General features: G+C 41.8%; 1 protein-coding gene and 1 pseudogene across 4 annotated transcripts in view; one reads left to right on the top strand and one right to left on the bottom strand.

Moving 5' to 3' along the window:
• Nucleotides 1–11,981, bottom strand: part of FHIT (fragile histidine triad diadenosine triphosphatase) — a 1,378,910-nt gene extending 1,366,929 nt beyond the window's left edge. For all 4 annotated transcript variants that reach the window (XM_045807502.2, XM_045807501.2, XM_087866889.1 and 1 more), the window contains exon 1: nt 11,840–11,981. The gene's annotated coding sequence lies outside the window, so the exon portion shown is untranslated. The remainder of the gene's footprint in view (nt 1–11,839) is intronic.
• The window catches only part of LOC123798662 (large ribosomal subunit protein uL1-like), a 131,177-nt pseudogene that overhangs the window by 11,720 nt on the left and 98,486 nt on the right, over nt 1–20,971 (top strand).

The raw sequence follows: 20,971 nt of genomic DNA, 5'->3' as shown, positions 1-20,971 counted from the left end.
GCTCTGAGTGTCAAAGTGAAAACTGGCACCCATGTGTAATGACCAGCCAGCAAGAGTAGACAGAGCAACCTTCCCGGTTTAATCAAGGTAATATTTATTGAGTGCTGACCACAGGTCAGACATTGTGCAGGGACATGCTTCACATCAACCATCTCACTTGGTCCTCCCAACAACTAAGAGCTAAGTAGTATTTTCTTCATTTTACAGAAAAGTGTGATGCAGAGAAGTTGAGTACTTTGCTCAAAATTATACAGCTAATGAGAAGCAAAGAGAGGAGTCAGTCCTCAGAGCCAAAGAGTAGGCTCTTCTCTCTATCCCCTTCCTGTGAGCCCATTCTTGACTCCCAGCATTATCTGTACAGCATAAATGGCCATCTGCCTGGATGGCAACCCAGACTCTCAGATCTTGACAGTAATGATGATACATACCATCCTGTTCACCACAGGCCACACATTGCTTTATGCACAGAGACAGAGCAAGGAACCAGTACCAACAAGGCCCAAGCCCTCAGGGAGTAAACTTCTAAAGAGAGAAGATAGACAATATGAACACAGTAAACAAGGCACTCTCTCCAGTAAGGGGAGAAAATGGGAGGCTGTACAATTCAAGAAATGGTAAGAGGAGATGAGGTCCGGGGCTTCAATCGATTTCACTTACCTATGCCCTCTGTGAGAAGTAAGGGAGCAGAACCCAGAAGTAGGAGGCACACTGCAAAGTTCAACATCAAATTCTGAGTTAGGGATCAGGTGCTGGGGAGGTGGCATCAGCAAAATAGCCACCACTCCTGCCTTCATAGAGCTTACAGTCCAGAGGGAAGAGAGCACTAATCAAAGATTAGAGGTTAAAGAAAAGCTGTAAAAAAGTAGAAGTCAAGGAAGTTAAAGACATAGGAGCCAACCTACAGAGGATTAAGAAAAAAGGTCATCATTCTGCTATTGACTCCATCTGCAACCCAGAGCAAGTCACTTCCTCTCTCTAGAACCAGGCCTCCAAATCTGTAAATACAAGTGACAAGACTGGGTGAATCCAACAAACTTCCTTCAAGCCACCGTCCAACCTATAAAAATTGTTATCTTATCTCTTCTTCCACCCATCGACAGACCTCAAACTGCTCTTCTTCCTTCCTAGTTCTCTTTTGTTCTGTCCCTCTGCACCCCTAAGGCAAGGGCTCTGTTCTTGATTTTCATTGCCACATGGCAGAGGGGTCAGTTCAGGAGGGAGATGGGCCTGATAGCCCATCAGAGGCAGAAGTAGGTATAGCAAACACTCTGAAATGAAAAGGGACTGAGTTATACACATGAAACCTAGTGTCCAGAGAGCGTGTTAACAGGTAAAAGAGAAGCCTACAGACATGGCAGGCATTAGGGAGGCATCAGCCAGGACCATAAGTGATGTTTTGACAGGATGGAAGGAAAAAGAAGTCGGGAAGCAGGTGCTCAGAGGAGCAGGTCAACAGAAGGAAGGTCTGGACAACAAAGAGCCAGCCTCTGACCACAGTACTGAGATTCAGGGACAGAGCCATCACCCAGACAATACAATCCAGGCTCCATACTTTGATTTCCAGGCCCTACGTAACCATGCCAACCTCACCCAGTGCCAGCCCCTCTTCAATCTCTATGGTCTACCACAGAGGACTTCTTTCATCCCTTTGAGCGTGTCAAGCTCTTTTCCCATGTGTGGCCCAGGTACAGGCTGTCCTTCTGCCTCAAACGCCACTTCACTAGTGATTCATATGGCTGTCTCCCACTCATCCTTGACTTAGGCCTCAGCTCAAACATCAGCTCCTCCTCTCTGGCTACCCAATCTTAATAGGTTACCCACCCCCCTTTACTATCACAGTACCTTCAACTCTTCCTTCCCAGTACTTGGCATCTTATAATCGCATTGGTTTGCCTGAGTATTGTCCATCTTCTCCACTGGACTCCTTAGGGCAGGGACTGTGCCTGCCTTGTTCAGCGATGTAGAAGCCCAGCTAGCACAGTGCCTGACATACAACATGCCTCAGAAAATGCTTCCCGAGTGAATACATTAATGATGAACAAGGGACTGATTCACACCGAATATAGTTGGAGATTAGGTACAGGAACTGGGACATGAGGCAGGTCAGAGGTTATCCAGGCAGGAGTCCCAGTGAGATCCATGGTCAGAGCAAGCAATCAGCAACAACTCGGATTTGCTACTGGACCACGCTGTCATCCCACATTCCACCTGCCTGCTGACCTTAACTTCCAGGTATTACCAGATTCTGGGCCCACTCTCCATTCTCCAGGGGCGGTGTGGGCAGCTCCTACAACACCAAGAGAGTCTCACAGAAACCTGGCCAATCCCAAGTAATAGAAGCCGCTATGGGGACCCCTCAAATGATTAGTATTCATAATCATGAGAGTAACTAATCCATGCCAAGGGCTTTATACATATAGCCTTATTCAACCTTCACAGCATCCATAGTCAGCTACCACTCTAACCCCCAATTCAAAGGTGAAGAAACATACCTAGTCAAGAAACCTACCCATGGTCCCACACCTGGTAACTGGTACAGCCACATGCCTTATAGATCTGGATCTCTCAGCTCAAAAATAATAAAAATGTAAAATATAATAACAATAATAAAAATAAAAGCTAACATTTACTAAGAAGTTACTATATGAGAGGTCCTGTGCTAATATTTTATACAGATTATCCCATTTTATTCATACCTACCTATGAGGTATGTACTACTATGTCCACTCTAGAGAAGAAAATAAAATTCTGCAAAGCAAAACAACTTGCCCAAGATCACCCTCACCTTGTAACAGAGTGACATATGTATCTGTGAACTCTAAACAATGCTATTTATTCATTACATTAAAGCAGAATGGCAGCATAGTAGGAGCCATAAAGAACCAGAACCTTGCTTTCCAAGCGTGGCCCATGGACCAGCAGCAAATGCATCACCAGGGAGCTTGTAAGAAATGCAGAAGCTTCTGGCCTCACCCGGACCTCTGCATATAGTTCCAATGAGTCCCCAGCTAGGAGTTGGACCTAGCTATTTCATCTGTGCTAGGAGCCAAACACAACTAATTCCTCTAGACCAGGGAAGCATTGGCTGGTTGCCTCTCGGAAGTTCGAGAGCCTAGAGGAAGCCCTGGCTTAGAAGAAGCTTTCTGCTCTGCTCCAAGGGGCCAAGAGGTGGCCTCAGCTGCAGATTTCTCTGTGGTCACTGGCTGCCGAAGCTTCCTGGCCTTGCTCTTCCAGCAGATCCCAGCAACAACAAAGTGCAGGGCCCACCTGCCACTGTTGTTGTTTTGGTACCCCAGTATCATTTCCCCTCTTCTGAAGTTTCCAGCACCTCCCATTGATCAGAGCGGCCCCTCTGTGTAACAACCACGCAAGCTGTGCACAGCACAACTCCGGAGGGCACCATTCACAGACATATTTGTAAAAACAAAAAATGTTCCATCCCCCTCCACCCCACCATCTCTTTTGTTGTTATACCTCTTCATAGTCTCTGCATGCACTTCTACCTCTTCGGTACTTTTTCCTGCCCTCATTAGGATCGCTACCTCTCCATCCACCAGCTTCATTCCTGGGAGAACCTAAACAGGAACTGCCCGGGCTCCAGGGTTGAGAGAAACAACCTTACTCCAGCAGGTTCCAGCCCCACTCCTCTGCCTGTCCTCTGGGCTCCAAGCACAGACACAAACGCCTACTTCTAGGCATCATTTAAACGTCTCCTCGCACAACCAAGCAGGTACCAACCTGCTTTAATGTGGAGACTTTAAGACAGCATTGAGTTCTGGGGTTTTTTGTTTGGTTTTTGTTGTTATTGTTGTTGTTGTTGTTTGTTTTGTTTTTTCAAAAAATGAAGACACGGGAAGAAGACTTTAAGTCTTGCAGAAAATGAAAATTTTGTTCTTACCATATACCACACACTTCAGTGATTAAATGACTGCAGACCATACTCTCCTCCAAACTGTGCCCAACTAAAATATGCATGCATTAAACCTCAGGAGGGAGTACTGATACCTCCACATTATCTATGATGGGTTTTAGCTCCAATAGCTGTGAGTCTGAGGACCTGCAAAATACACTGAATTTTAATGGAAATCTGATTGTTAATAAAAAGAGGTAAATCCATAACAAAGAACACTAATAAACACATAAATAGACTCAGAAAGAGTCTTTAAGTTCCAGAATACTGTCAATGTGGGCCTCTTGCAAACCTCTTAGCCAGTTTCTCATTTTTCTCTTCTATTTCTACTTACACATCATTAAAAGAAAACCTTGGCCTACGTACAAAATATTCCTAAAATATGTAATTTTTAACTGTATTTTAAACCCTCCAACAAAAACAGCTTTTCCCACTCTCTTTTTCTCTCTATTAAGTCAACACAGTAGAAAAATAAAACTACTACATTGTGAAATGACCTCCTAGTGAATAAAAAAGCTCAGAAAGGCTGAGAAACAAAATTATGGTGCAGGGTAACAGAAATTCAGGCCAAGAATGCTCCTAGATGCTGGGTATAAGGTTTTAAATATAATATTCAGATACAAACAAACCTAAGGACTACATTTTATATAAGGAAAAAATAACTTTTAAAAAGAAGGGTCCCCATATATTGTAGATAACCCAGCAAATTAAAAATATTTAACCAAATTAGCCTAATTATTCTGACATGAAATGGAGGGTGAAGGTAACTATAAAAAAAAATTGAAAAGGAAACTAATGTTTATAATAGCCTCTCTGGAAACATTCATTTCAGGCTACTGAATTAGAACATAGGAATGTTACTGGTTAAGCTCCACATTGGGTGTGGAACCTACTTAATTAAAAAAAAAATTTTTTTTTAATAAAAATGTAAAGAATGTTACTGGTCATAAAAACTAGGAAGATCGGTAGGAGAAGAAAGGGATAAAGAAAGGGGGGGTAATCAGAAGGGGGAATGAAACATGAGAGACTATGGACTATGAGAAACAAACTGAGGGCCTCAGAGGGGAGGGGGGTGGGGGAATGGGATAGACCAGTGATGGGTAGTAAGGAGGGCACGTATTGCATGGTGCACTGGGTGTTATACACTACTAATGAATCATCAAGCCTTACATCGGAAACTGGGGATGTACTGTATGGTGACTAACATAATATAGTAAAAAATCATTAAAAAAAAAAAAGAAGTGAAATAAATATATTTGTGTATAAAACAAAAAGTAATATTGTTTACCATCAAGAAAAAAAAATAAAGAATGTTACTGGTTAAAATGGGTTGCAGTTTATCTGAACAATACTTTAAACCTTTACAGTAATGCAGCCACAGCTCATGAAAGCACGTAACTCAGTTTTTCTTCTGAACATAGTTTTAATAGGTTAATAATATATTTTTCAGCTATGAGGAATAAAACAAACTAAATATCAGGCAGAGAAACACAGCCTGAAACAAAATGGAGAATCCTGACTCAAGTGAGCACTGCTAGAGATACAAGGGCAGGGCGGGGAAGGAGGGGGCATGGATTTCACTTCAAAGAAAACCCAGAACACAACCTATATTTAGTTCATCAAATTCCAAGAGAGCTTTGTGGCAAGGCTTATCATCTCTTTCACGCCCAAAGCCTTCAAAATGCTACTTTCCAGATATTTTCTTCCCCACAAAGGCCTTTCACCTGTTAGATTGTACCTGATTCATTCCATGATGTTCCGTTGTTAGAATCAGTGGTTCTCATTCCTAAAAGCACTTCAGAATCACCTGGGAAACTTAAAAAGAAAAATACAAATGCCTACCTCCCCTCTGCACTCTGATTCAATTTCTCTGGATGGGACCAGCCCCCAGTGACTTGAACTTGCAGAGAGGGTTGAGAACAACTGTTGAAAAGCAATCCAAACAGGTTAAAATTATGTAAAGAAGGAGGCACTATAATTGGGCTTAAATAAATTTACATGAGGAGGCAAAGTGCCTCAAATTCCCATCGTAATCAGATATAAGATGGTACTTTAAGGATCCCAGGATTTTTTTCTATCAAATTTAGACAGTCTCGATTACACAGGAGAAATATATCTAGTTGCCCATAATACTCAAGTTTTTACCAAGGGCTGAAGAAGTTCAGCACTTCACATGCAAGATAAAAACAAAATCAGTAAAATTAAAAGTGATCTATTCCAGGGGCACCTGGGTGGCTCAGTCAGTTAAGCAACTGACTCTTGATTTTCGGCTTAGCCATGATCTCAGGGTTGTGAGATCGAGCCCCGCATCAGGCTCCACACTGGTCATGGAGTCTGCTTTAGATTTTCTCTCTCCCTCTCCTTCTCCTCTCTTCCCCTTCTCCCTCTCAAAAAAAAAAAAAAAAAAAAAAAAGTGATCTATTCCATCTAGTATTCAAATTATAAAAAAGGTAACATGGAGCAGGGTGCATGAAGTTGTCAGATTTATTAACAACAATAAGAATAAATTCAAAGCTACCATTTCTTGAGTGCCAGTTACTGTGTTAAGCATGTTCTGCAGGTTACCTCACTGAAAACTTAAAACACGACTCTACAAGAGGAATTATTACCTCCATTTCACAGATAATAAGGAAACTGAGGCTCTGTGCCAAGACTAAGACACTTTCCCCAAGTCATAAGTGGCTGGTAGAAGCAAGACTAGAATCCGGGTCTGTGACTCTCTAGAGTCCATTTTCTTAACCACTACCATCTCTCATCTAGACCGCTCAAGGGTCTCCTCAGTACTTGCTCCTCAAAGTATAGTCCACGGACCAGCAGCATCAGCCTGTTAGAAATCCTGAATCTCTGGCCCATTCCAGATGTACCAAATCAGAACCCGCAGCTTAAGATCAGCAGGAGATTCATACGCATATTAAAGTCAAAAAACACAGGTCTACCTGGACAACTCTCTCACACAAATTCATCATCTTTACTGCATCCACACTTGGAAAAAACAAATCCTATTATTTCATTTCCCCAGTTCAGATTGTTAAGTGGTTTCCCAAATGCCCTTGGAATAAAGTCCAGAATGCTTTTACCATACAGGTAACCGCACTCTGCATGATATCACCAGTGCCTGCCTATGCAGCCTGATCCCCCCCCACATCCCCCATCCAGTGATTTTTATACCCCAGACACAGAGATTTTCTTTCCACTCATCTAATCCCAATACTCCTCTCTTCCTTTCCTATCTTCCTCCCTCCTTTCCCTTCTTTCTGCCTTCCTGCTTTCCTTCTTTCCTCTAAGCTCTTCCCTGCCTGTAATTGACCACCACCCATCACCATGACCAACTCATGTCAGCCACATTCATGGCTGTATCTCCAGTGCATAACAGTGTGGTGCCTGGCACAGAGCTAGGAGTAGGGTAAATGCGCTGAATAAGTACGTCCTCTGGCTACTGAGGCTGTTCCCATTGTTCATCTGCTCTTTGCTCTTTCCCATTTTTTCTTCCTTGTCCCCTACACCACCTCTCTTGTCTCACTCACCTCCTTATCAGTAACTTCACGGCTGTTGCAGTTGTCAGCCTTAGAGAGACACGCTGCCATGCCCACATGACCATTGCCCTGGGGTTACTCACAAAGAGGGTGATGACTATTTCAACTTTAACCCTGAGACACCTGGAATAGGCCCAGTCCTTTCCAGAAGTAGACAGAAGGCCCTACCGACAGGGACAGGCAACTTTTCAATCTGAGATTCAATGTAGAGATGGGACCATAGAGCAGGGACCTCTCAGCAGGCCACGTAAAGTCAAAACTTCACTACCTCTCTACCCACACAAAGAGTATCACTGTGCAGATAAGATCGATTATCAAAGTTGTGGTTAACTTCATACTTCGAATGTAATGACCAACCTTGCTATTCTAAGAAACCAAATGGCAAATCCTTTTATGAAGCAGATACCTGCCTCAAGTTTAAAAGGTGAATAAACTTGATATATTTTCACATATTGTTTACATTAATAACAAAAATAAGAGCTACTATTCATCTGTTGAATACAAGCTACTGAGTGCCTGACAACACACTCAAAGTTTTAAAAACACTATCTTATTTAATCTTTATCCTCACTTTATGAAGTAGAAATGCTTATTATCCCTATTTTACAGAAGAAACCAAGGGCTAAGTACCCTGCCTCTTAGGGCAGGGCTGGGATTTGAATCATAGGCCCCCAGACTACCACTCTCCATGGCTTCTTTGCTATGTTTTGCTATTTGGATCACTTTCTCATCTGAGAAACCACAGACATGGACATTCCCAAAGAAACAGCCCCTTGGAAGATGACCTCAAAGGCTGAGATTTTTCTTCGCAATGTAGACATCGAAAGGAAAGCAACCTGCTACATCTTATATTTCAAAGCATTTCTATCTTAAAAGAGATTCAAGAAAAAGATGTGGGAACAGAGCTCAGGGGTGCTTATGAATGCAATTTCACAAATATTTTTTCAGTATCTACCAGTGGTCAGGCATGTGCTGGAAACTGAATGATCTGTTAGCTGGGAGAGTGCTGGGCAGGGGAGGGGGCTCTGGGAGCGGATGGGGAGAAGATCTCTCATAGTGACTGTTTCAGGAATGTTTAGCCAATAGTTTATAAAAATGTTAGTTTATTATCTAACTATGCAGAAAGCATCTTTCACACACAGGAGGTGAGTTACCTGCTTTATTATTTGTGAATACATAATTGAAAGGGACAGTGTGTCTTCTAAAACAGAAGCGTTACATAATTCAAACAACTCATGTGTTCTTTCTGATACCCCATATTGGAGGGTCAGACTGTAACTTGTATGAATGCCAACACAGTATCAGATTTTGTTCTCTCCCAAAATAGAAAGGGAGCACACTGAAGCCACACCTATATACAAATAAAAAGAGGAGTACAGAAACATTTCCTAAAGCATTCCATCAAACGTTTACAGAGATAAGGATAGGATGAGAATACCAAGTAAAAGAAATCATGAGCCTAAAAGGTCACATACACTACTACAGGCCTCCAGAAACCTGTCTTCTGGCAGAAAGGGCATGAGATAAAGACCATGGATCCCTCTCCTCATTTATAAAATGAAGGAGTGAGATTAGATGGTTTTTAAGGTCCTTCTAGCCCTAACCCATTGGCTCCTTTAATCCATGTGGCCACTGCACCTAAAGAGAGATGAGCATATAAAGATGTTCAAAAAACTTTTGTTGAATTAATGAAATGTTACAACCTTACCAATAATAAGAAAAGAGACTTTACAACAATTGGTCCTGGCCCATGGCCTACAAAGAACAAATTAGAAGAGAAACCATTATCTAAACAGCTTCACATCTGGTGCTCCTTCTAGCTGACTGCTGGTAGAATGAAAATAACCCTGGACTTGGAAATAAGACACTTGCGTCTAGTCTCATCTCTGACACAAACCAACTGTGTGACCTTGGGCAAATGGCTTTACCACCTGGGCCAGTTTCCTCATCTCTAAAATAAAAGTATTATAAAGCTATATCTAGCTAACATTTGTGGAACCTTTACTATATGCCAGGAACTGCTCCAAGATCTTTGCCTTAAATTTAAATGATCTCAAAGGTTTATGCAGCTCTAACATTTAGTCTGACTATAGAGGAAACATGGTATGATGGAAAGATTCCCAATTCTGTACTCAGGAACGTCGGACTCCCTCTCGCTCTGTTAGGTGGAGTCTTTTTTTTTTTTTTTCTTTTTTTTGACAGAAAGAGAGACAGCACAAGCAGGGGTAGTGGGAGAGGGAGATGCTGGCTCCCCACTGAGCAGGGAGCCTGATGCCTGGCTCAATTCCAGGATCCTGGAATCATGACCTGAGCCGAAGGCATACGCTCAACCTCAACCCACTGAGCCACCCAAGGGCCCCAGGTGGAGTATTTTTTTAAGCAGAGACTGTTAAACAGACTGGATTACTATCTGAGTACTTCTATTCCCTAGCTGAGTTAATTTGGACAAGTTGCTTAACTTTGGTTGCTTAACTATAACTTTTAGTTTTCTAATATGTGAAAAGCATATAAAATGGTTATGTCTCTCATATAGCTTTTGAGAGGATTAAATTATAATAACTAACTGTAATATATATTAATAAATACACATATATTACATTTTATTACTAGGTGTGTGACCGAGGACAAATCATCCATCTTCTCAAGGTTTTTCCTCAACTACAGATGGGAGGTACGGTGTTATGAAAACTAATGTGAACATTCTGTAAATTGTCGAGTGTTAGCTATGTTTGAAAGCATGCATATTCCCTAACACTTGGAAAAGTGTATACAATCCTACCCTAATAGTGTAACGGCATACACAATCAATGACAACGGCGACAATAATAAAAGACATCTTTACTAGACATATCTCTCCACTCCCCAACAACAACAAAAGACAGCTTTCCTAAACAGCTCTCTAGTCCCCGCTCCCAGGAAGCGGACAAAAAGGCTGGCAGCCACGAACACAGGGTCACATGGAAGTTGTAGTTCTGAGTCAAAGGGCCGATCCACAGAACGACTGAAGTGAGACTTCATCTCCCAGGAGACACCTCGCCGCACCTAATGGCATGCTGGGAGATGGAGTACCAGCCCGCCGGGAAACAGGCAGCGGGACTCCAACTCCCAGACGCCTCCACAACTCAGGCCGCCAGCGGTAAGATGGAGCCGGAGAGCGAGAGTTCAGGAACAGCCGGCTTAACAGGTGCGACTGGGGGCCGCTTTTTAGTAGTCCCAGGCCCAGCACAAGTCAGGGCCTTTCTACAACAACCGCTGGGATCATTTGCAGCTGGTCCCCAGCACATTTCTTGAGAGATCCGGAATAATAAAGCAGTAAGTCTGCAAGTGGCAGACTTTCACAAACAAGACCTCATTTAGCTTTCGGCTCCAGCCAGCGTCCTTGGGCCACTTGAGCAAAGATTTTCAGGCTCTTTTCTCCAAGATAAAACACTGTGAGTGGCTGGTTCAAAGTCATACACCACATGGAGAATTTAATCCTAGAGAGGAGCCTCCAACTCTGGTTCCACTAACCAGCCTCCCCTCTCTACACCCCTACCCCCAGCCCCCACACGAATATAACTTTTTTTTTTTTTTAAGATTTTATCTATTTATTTGTGAGAGAGAGAGAGAGAGTGGGCACACAAGCAGGGGGAGTGGCAGAGGGCTAGAGAGAAGCAGGCTCCCTGTAGAGCAGGGAGCCCAACGCGGGGCAATCCCAGGACCCTAGGATCATGACCCCAGTGCAAGGCAGACACCCAACCGACTGAGCCACACAGCTGCTCCCGATATACCTTTAAAATCCCTACACATTTTTATGTAAAAACTACATTAATCCATAAAATGGTCCAAACGAGCCTGGACTCATTGAGTTATCCCACCATAAAGAATTCAGTGTTCTCTTAAATGTTTTTAAAATATCAAATATAAGATTCCCTCCCAAAATACTGCCTTCCCACTACCTACTTGGCTCCTTTCTTGGGCACGTGTTCAGCCCCCTCCCTTTGGGGAACCCGGAGATGGGTGTTTAACACAGTTCTGTTGGGGCAGCGATCCCTGCTACTTGCCTATGACACTGGCAAACCCTGAAAGAGCGGCCAGTGCCAACTACACCACCAGGTCTGGGTGCTGGGCGTCCCTGAAACCAATGGCGTGGTCCCATGCCTCGGTTTACCTCCTTATGCAGCGTATGAGGGGTGGGTTAGGGTTAGGGCTGGTGGTCAGAATGGGTCCTGTGGGTTCAGGGGGTAGGAGGGTCCTCGGGACAGACACACCACCACTCCACCGCCCCCCACCCAAAGGAGGTGTGCAAGCCAGACCCCGCCGCAGTGGACTGCGGGTATATGAACCAGACGCGCATGGAAACCAAGACCCGCAACCCAGAAACACTCCTCAACTGGGGCTTGCCCCCTGCCCCTACCTTCCAAGATCTTGCCAGCTGGGAAGTGAAAGGCAGAGGAAGGGAGCGCGGGGCAGAAGCGGCGCCTGGGCGTGTGCCCACTGGGGTGGCCGCCTGAGGGACCGGGAACAGGAGGGCAAAACTCCCGCGACGGGACGGAGCGGAGAGGGTACTACAATTCCCAGATGGCGCCGCGGCGGGGGCGGGATCTAAGATGGCCGGGGGCCTGAGGACAAAAGCGAGGGCCAATAGGCATAAAGTATGCGCCAACACCGGGCCAATCAGAAGCTATAATGACAATAACTCCGAGTCTGGGATGAGAAACATTGTTTCTCTCAGGAGAGCAGCTGAGGTGAGAGTCCCTTTGGAAAGGGATTTTTGTCATAAACTTCACAATCTTTCTTTTTTTCCAAATGGCAAAAGAAATAAAATTCTTCGGCTATGCTGCCTTTTTTCCTCCTTATTTCCTCCCAAACGTCTTTAACTTACCCCCCGCCCCATGCCGCACTACTCTTCAGGGGCTGGATTTTCTTTCACTTCCTCACTCACTCTGAATCCTTCTTGAATCCTTAAGCCTTCTTTTCTTTATGTTTCTCTCATAACACGGGCTCGCAGACCTTTACTTGATCCATTTTACGACTACAATCGGCCTTTCCTGGAAACCTAACTAAAATTGCACCGCAAACTCCCCTGTCCCTTACTTTCTACCATTGTTGTGCTATTTTTCTCCTTAGCACTTTTCCTTACCAAACACTGTATGTAATTCATTTATCTATCTTTTTTTACCGTCTTATCCTCCAGAATGAAAGATCTATGCAGATGAAGATTTTTGTTCTGCTGACTGCAATATTTGTAGCACCTGGAAGTATATTTGGGATAGATCTATATCTATCTATCTATATATATCTATATATTAGTAGGCACTCAGTAAATATGCTTTAAATAATTGAATGAAATCTAGAGTAGCCTTTACTTTCTATTCTCCCTTTCTTCGGTGCAGATCAATTAAATCCATCTCTGATGACCATGGGATCCTTGTGCTTGCTCCCTTTTCAAATTCAAAATCATTCTCAATATAGTCTAGGATGCTAGAGAAAGAAATCACTGATTCAGATGCAATTCCTAACTTCAAGATGTTTCTGGTCTAGAGGAGTAAACTTAATTTTGCAATAAATGCAATTGCAAATTGCAGAGCCGCTAAATAATTGCACAAGATCATGCAGCTCATGAGCAGGGACTAGAATCCTAGCCTCTCGGTACTACACACCATGCTTCTTATAGCAACCTCCCTTCAGAGCTGCCTGCTTCCCTTCTCTTTCCTACCAATCCTAGTGCCAAGGAACAAGATATATTTGCCAGCCATCTTTTACAATTAAGGAGAAACAAAGAGCAATTACACTTGGACAAACACTTCGATATTTCCCTAGTTACCCTGACACCATTTCCCTTTTTCTTCTTTTCTTTCTCTCTCTTTTTTAGAGAGAGAGAGAAAGCAGGGGAGAGGGAGAGAGAATCTTTAGCAGGCTTCATGCCCAGCACAGAACTCGATGCAGGGCTGATCTCACAACCTTGAGATCATGACCAGAACTGAAATCAAGAGTCGGACACTCAACCGACTGAGCCACCCAGGCATCCCAATTTCCCTTTTTTTTTCCCCATCACTTTTTTCTTTGGCCTGCTTCATTACATGCAGGTGATTACACCAAGTCTTAGATCTCTCATGCTTTCTGATGTTTGAACCCCGTGGAGAGTAGCGAGGTGTCCTACAAAATGTCCTGGTGTGAAATACTGATGTCCTAGGAAGCTTGGCTCTCAGAGAATGTCACTCTGGATTATGGTCAATTTACAGGTCATCACACAGACACCATGGCTGCATAGAATACTAGAGAATTGTAAATAACTAGGTGAAATTGAAAACAATCACAAATGAAATAGAAATGTGATCAATTTGTATACAGACTAATTTTGTGCATAGAAATTAAAACTCCTGCTCAGGCTTCCTAGCCTAATCTGTCAGTTTGGGGTTGTTTCCTATAACACAACAGTTCTTTCTAGCTTTTACGAGCACAGATTCAGCTCAGCAGTACCAGCTTTTCCCAGGCTGAGTGGCATAAGAGATTTCAACACATGTGTCAGCAGCCAGACTGAATGTGGAAGGAATCATTGAACCATATGAAAATGGAAAGCTCAACAACTAGACTCTTCTGAGACAGTATCAACCTATGATCATTACATCTTCAAAAGGTAAATGTCCTGAATATACTCAGGATCTAAACAGTGGTATCTAATGATTATTAAACCATTGTTAGACAGCCTAGTGTGAACATACATGTATTACTTCAACTGTGGGTGATGCTGTTCACTGGGCTCAAGGTCAGCCATGACCTTCAGCAATACATACAGACAGACATATATACATACATAAGAAGCATTAACACATGGCACTTGCCTTGGACCCAGGATATCCAAGTGCCAAGACAATCAGTGCAGGATGAGTATCTGATCTGCAACTTGATTAATAATCACCAGGAGATGGTATCTTTCAGTTCTCCCAGGACTTTACCCTGAGACAGGTATTCAAGAGCAAGTCAGTAATTGCAGGAAACACCAGTAGAATAGGAAAGTGAAATAGGGAAGGGAAGACAGACAAAAAAGCATGTTACTACAAGGGGTGATTGAGCTTAATCCTCCTGAGGAACTCTAGGAAACAATGTAGAACATATGCCATAGACTGAGTATCCCACCAAAGGGACAAAAGAACCAGGTTGTTAAATATTAACTCCCATCAGTCAGTGATGGGGCCGTCTTCCAGGGCACTTAAGTCCTGGCTCTCTAGGCATGCTCTATGAGCAGGCAGAGTTGTCTCAGTGTCCAGAGAAAGCCAGAGATAGGTGCTGCCACTGGAAGTCAGGCTGCTATCCTGACGTGGTGAGGGAATAGGTGTACTGGCAGGGCGCCAAGAATATCTGTTCCAGGTGGCTTTGGGTCACCATAAGCTTATTGCTAAGACTAGCAGAATAAGAATAATTCAAAACTTAACACCAAAACAAAACAAAAAGCAATCTGTCACCTTGTATACTTCATCATGTGAAAAATTAGGGCAGATAGTACTTTCTAAATTCTCACTAACACACACAAATAAAACAAAATCTACAGCAGCAAAAGCTTCTCACACTGGGAACTCTTTGTAGACCTCAGGAGAGGCTCCAGTGGGACTGGGGTTTAGTAGAGAGGGGAGGAAGGACATCAAGAAAAAGAGAAAAGGGGCGCCTGGGTGGCTCAGTCGTTAAGCGTCTGCCTTTGGCTCACGATGTGATCCCAGGGTCCTGGGATTGAGCCCCGCATCAGGGGCCCCCTGCTCTGCTGGGAGCCTGCTTGTTCCTCTCCCACTCCCCCTCCTTGTGTTCCCTCTCTTGCTGGCTGTCTCTCTCTCTGTCAAATAAATAAATAAATAAAATCTTTAAAAAAAAATAGGTAATACCATTTAAAAAAAGAGAGAAAAGGGAATTCAAAGAAATATTGCTGAAGACAATATGTTATCCATTTCATGATATTGAAGAAACACAAATAAAGGGCCTCAGATCTTTAAGAAATTATCATTAAGTGCACAGATTGTGGTTTTTAGACCTAGAAGACAGTTCTGTGCAAGACCTCTATGGGTTGTGCCATTAAAGCATTTTTTCAGAGCAAATAGCTTTACTTGAAGTTAGTCACCATTTGTTTGTCTTTCTGTTTATCATCTATTTCCTCCAAATAAAATGTAAGCTCCATGAAGGCAAGAACTTTGTTTATATCTTACTCAGTTGTAGACATGCAATAAATAAATACAAAGCAAATAGGGTAAGTACTAGAAGGGCCTGACATTGTACTACTCATCACATTCAGGTAAGCTATGAAGCAAACAGACAAAAGCGACCCTGCAAAAACCTCCCATTATCACAAAGCTTGAGACTATTCTAATAGTGTGGACAGGCTTGGTGGTCACATAAGTGGTCTATTGATCTTCTACTTAAGTCACACATTCCCAACAGCATCCTGTTCAGGCACACAGGACCTCCAGGAAAATCTTTACCATGGAAATAGAATTTCAAAACCAAAAAGGCATTCGAGGTCAAAGAGATCAACTCCCTGCATAATTCATCTCAGCTGAATGTTACAGGTTATATTTCAGAACTTGGGGATATTTATTTAACTGGTAAAAATCATCACTAATAGGAAAACATTGTATTAGAAAAAAATGATGCATTGTTTCTGTAAATACAAAGCATAAAAAGGTTGGGAAACTCAGCTGTACCCAGATGCTCACGTTTCCTTCACAAATTTCTCAGCCCATAATCATTCAGCTTTTTGGCTGTTATTAGAGAAATCTGGTTGTTAATAAGAACCATCTCATGATATGCTGAAAATTCTCCAAATTTTTCCCCTTTTTTTACTCTTTCCTCTTACTTATCCCTTTGTTGTTCTGTGTTAAATATATTCCTTTGGTGGATTTGTTCATCAGATATTTAGAGATCGGTCTATTCCCTATAGTTAGTGAACATATGCATGCTGTCTCCTTTTAACTATGCCTCATAAATAATCACACTTAATCCTTCTTACTGCCATCTTTTGCAATCATCTTCCAGTTACCTAGAACATACGGTGCATAAAACTAAGCTCAGTGTCCAAGCTGTGATCTCACTAGGGTAGCTCAAAGATAAGCTATGATTTTTCATCACTCTCTTTCGAGAAATTATGCCTCTAAACACATTGCCCTGGTTTCACTGCAGCTTTAAAGACATTTCATCCTTCCTGGGGAAAAAAAAAAAAAACCCTTTAAAAGCATTTCCTAAAAATTAAAAAGTATATTCCTTTAGTAGAGGACTTAGTGCAGAATGGGATGCAACTTCACTTCAGCTCAGTTTTTCATGTATCAAGGGTTACTCCTGGCCAGCCACTGTGCACTGGGCTGGGATTCACTGATGAATCAGATACAGTCCCTGATATGATATGGTAATAGAAACCATAAACAAGTAAACAGGTGAACACATCTACATGATGCCTTAGAACTTGATACCAGAAGAGCTGATTCTGCTACCTACAGTGGAGGAAAAAGAGAGTTCTAGGCAGAAACAAAAGCATGTGATGAGTGCCAGAGCTCAGAGAGGGTCGATGTATCGGTCCACAACCTACAGTGGAAGTAGAGCAGTGGGGAAAAGGTTGGAGGAGTCCTAAGAGCCAGCTCAGGATGCTTTCACAAGCACGCTTCTTAGTTTGCTTAAGGGCAATTGAGAGCCTTGTCACAATTAAATGAATTGCTTCATGTTGACGCAAACAGAAAAATGCATTCAACAATTATTTATTGAGCACCTACTGTATGGCCTGGCATTGTTCTAGGTTCTAGAGGATGCAACAGTAAATAAGTCATAAAAAATCCCTCCCCTGGGGGTGCCTGGATGGCTCAGCCAGTTAAGCATCTGACCCTTGGTTTCCACTCAAGTCATGATCTCATGGGTCATGAAATCAAGCCCTACCTCAGGCTCCACGCTCAGTGGGGAGTCTACCTGTGATTCTCTCCCTCTGCCCCTTCCCACAAGCTCACACACTCTCTCTCAAATAAATAAATAAATCTTTTAAAAAAAAATTCCTATCCTCATAGAACTTCTAGGAGAGAAGAAAGACCACTCATTGATATACAAATTTATAATCTATCATAGGATGATGACAAATGCTATAAAAAAATGCAGAGTGCATGGCCAGAAGTTGATGGGTGGTCTTCTGTTGGCTAGGGTGGTTGGGAAGTCCTCTTTGAAGAGGTGTCATTTGAACAAAGATTTCAGTGAAGTGAGGGGGCCTCAATGAAGTGAGGAAATCTATGGAAGCATGTTCCAGAGAGAGGGAACAGGCTTAGCATGGTGAAAGAGTAGCAAGAAAGTCCATGTGCCTGGAGGAGAATGAATAAGAGGAAAAGCCATGCAAAATGAGGTCAAAGGTAACCAGAGGCCAGAGCATGCAGGCCACAGTAAATCTGAAGGGACAATGTTAAACAATTCCATAAATGTACTTGCCAGACTCTGTATATAGTGTGATCTATTTGTGTAATCATTAAAGGATTGTGTTATACATATAATTATCAAGGTCTATAATACCTCATCCAAAACTTTGGGGACAGGTGTATTTTGGAATTTAATCTTCCTGTTTTTAGAAAAAGCTATATATGTCTATACCATCTAGTATGTGACATGCTTAGAGCAGTCTTGGGACAGCAATCTGTCATCAAACATTGGTATTTCTGCAACAAAACATATATGGGATAAATAAACACTATAAATAGTCCCTATCAGGCCAGCCTTTTGGTTTTCAACCCTTTTTGGATTTCAACATTGCAAATAAGAGATTGCAAACCTGTATTTTCACCTGTGGTAGAAAACTGGGAGCATCAAAATGGTTGTGAAGAGTGGTTGGGGAAATCAGATGGGATGTGCAGTAGGAGTATCTTTTATTCTACTTTATACAATTCTGAACTTCTGAACATTTTTTTTACCATATATTGGATATGTCATTGAAATAACACTAGTTTAAATAAAAAAAAATAAAATAAATGTGGGTTCTAAGGCTTTTATTCTTGTTATCTTTGGGTATTCAACAATATGGATAGTATTATGGGAAAATAAGCAAAAAAAGTAATAGAAAAGATTTTGAATATGCATTACAAAATTGCTTTCTGAATTTGAGGGTTTTAGTCACGACATTCAACTTTTACTGTGTCCTCTGTAGGCTTTTCAGATTTTCATTTTTTAAATATGTTTGTGGACTGGAGAGAGTCATCGTATCCAGATGACTTTGTAGGAGTAGGAAAATCCATTTCTTAAAATTCAGGATAAAATGTATTTTTAAAATTTATGGTAAATCATATTCCCTAATGTTCCAAAAAGTTTCTTCTGTTTCCTTATAGAACATGGTCCATTCTCTGGACTTGTGTTTGTTTCTGTTTTGTTTCATTTTGTTTTTAAGGCGAATCTGTGAGGTTTTTGTCTGTTTTGATAACAGGATGTCATGCTTGTGATAAATACTTGCCTGAAAGAGATTTATAATGCACAAGCCCCTAAAATATTTAGACATTCTAAAACTGTAATTTGCAACCTCCCTACTATCTACCACTCTCCCCCAACAAAAATTCAGAGAGATGTATTTAACAGATGCCGTGTTCTGTGGTGAATGTTATTGGCTATGTGGCTGAAAACTGTAATTAGCCATGCCTCACTGATTCATACATGAATCGTTCTGAGGTTTATTATTCCACCAGAATGTTAATGAACATGAATACAAAATACTCTGAGAGATTTTCTTTTTATCTTGGTAAAGTACATATGGTAAGGGGAAAAATAATCATTTAAAATAATTAATGAAAAAATATTCCATATATAACTAGATCCTTGATTTTTTGAATAGTAAATAAGACTGTATAATTTGTTGGAGCCTCTTCTCTATGAAACACACGGTGACTTTACACACATCAATTAATAAAGCTTCGGGACACCTAACAGGTAAATTTTAATAAAACCCAGGAGTCCCAACTTTTCTGACCTTTGCTCTAGTTTCCAGCTAAGAAACTAGCTGACAAAGATGCTTTCACATCTCTGAAAACAGAACGGACATGAAACCAACGTTCACAGTTCAGGTGTCATTTATGAGTAGTGTTCTCCTATGAATCTAGTTGGAAATAAAAGTAATTTAGGGGAAATGATATTTCAGCACTTCCTTAATCTAGCAGGGATTTTCTTCATGAGAAAATTAAACCAAACACAAACTGGAAGTATGACTTAACTGGGCCGGCTTCTGCATTTAGGGTCACCAAAGCATACTGTAAATGGAAATCAGATTGCTTTAGAATCCAAGAACAAACTCTACTTTTGACCTTTAGAAAGCTCATGATGTATATGCCCACAAAATAAACAAAATAATTTCAAAGTAAATTCGTTGAGTGCACCTGACCTTTGAAACAGAGCAGATGATGTTAATCAGATTTGTACAACTTTAATCTAGCTCAGCCTCCATCTCTCCATGTAGTTTTTAAATATCATAAAGAAGAGTCTCACAACAGGGAATCTCTCAAATCGGAATAGATTTAGAAATGGAACAGAATGTATGACCTTGCCTCAAACAATGAAGTGTAACTCGGTCATGTAAGCAAGTGAGCATTATGACTATAACCCAATAGACTGTGCTCCTGAGGAAAAGTGGCTTTTTCAAAATATTAACTTAAGCACATTGTAGGCAGCTTTTCAATATTATGGTAAAATGTGTTTTGAGTCCTGATACTGTGTAAGGCACCTTGGGGGAAACTTTAAGTTGGAAATGACCTACATATTATAAAAAGGTGTTCCATCTGACCACCGTATCTGGTTTTGTCCAGTCATAACATTTCTGCATTTTGGACTTTGAATGTCTGGACCACGGTCTTTTTAGAATAGCCTATTAGGTAACCTGGTAGACATATGTTTATCTTCCCAGCATCACCTCCTTTGGGTAGCCAACCCTGAACCCATTCCACAGTAATCCTTCTCAATTTGAATAGTTCAGATGGAGCTGATCACATTTATTCCTTCCACCAAAGGGCAAGGTGAAGGTCGTGGGAGTTGGGGGTGGTGTTTGGGGAGAACAGAATGTCATTCACAGAAAACAAGCTGGATCAGAGCACTCCAAGCTATTTGGCCACATGATTGGTTCAGGGATGGGCACATGACCCAAGCTAAGCCATTCTTTTCTGGTGTTCAGTGAGAGAGACCAAAGGAGGTGGTCCCTCCTTGTCTATGATAACAAGCTATAATGGTAGCAATGTGGGGCTGCTGGCTACCCTGCCCACTTAGGAATTAAGTCAAACGGGCAAGCGGAGCTAAGGGATGAAAAGAAGAAAAAGTCCCAGCTGGCACTGCATCACAGAATCCAATTTTACCTAAAGCCACCCCTTAGATTTGCCAGTTCAATGAGCCTTTTCTTATTTAAGTTCGTTTGAATTAGGGTTTTGTTACTTGCAGCCAAAGGAGTCACAGCTAATTCATAAAGTTCAGCTAACAGATACACTCTTAAACTACCCAGAATAAGAAAGTGAAACAAAAGGGATAATAGTCTTCCCTTCACTTGTAACTTGGAGATTCTCAGAAGCAGAGTCAC

Source organism: Ursus americanus, chromosome 14 (assembly GCF_024610735.1).
Source record: "Ursus americanus isolate L20-20 chromosome 14, mUrsAme1.1.p, whole genome shotgun sequence".
NCBI lineage: Eukaryota > Metazoa > Chordata > Mammalia > Carnivora > Ursidae > Ursus > Ursus americanus.
The sequence above is the reverse complement of the archived record's forward strand: the minus strand, read 5'-3'. Positions and strand labels throughout refer to the sequence as shown.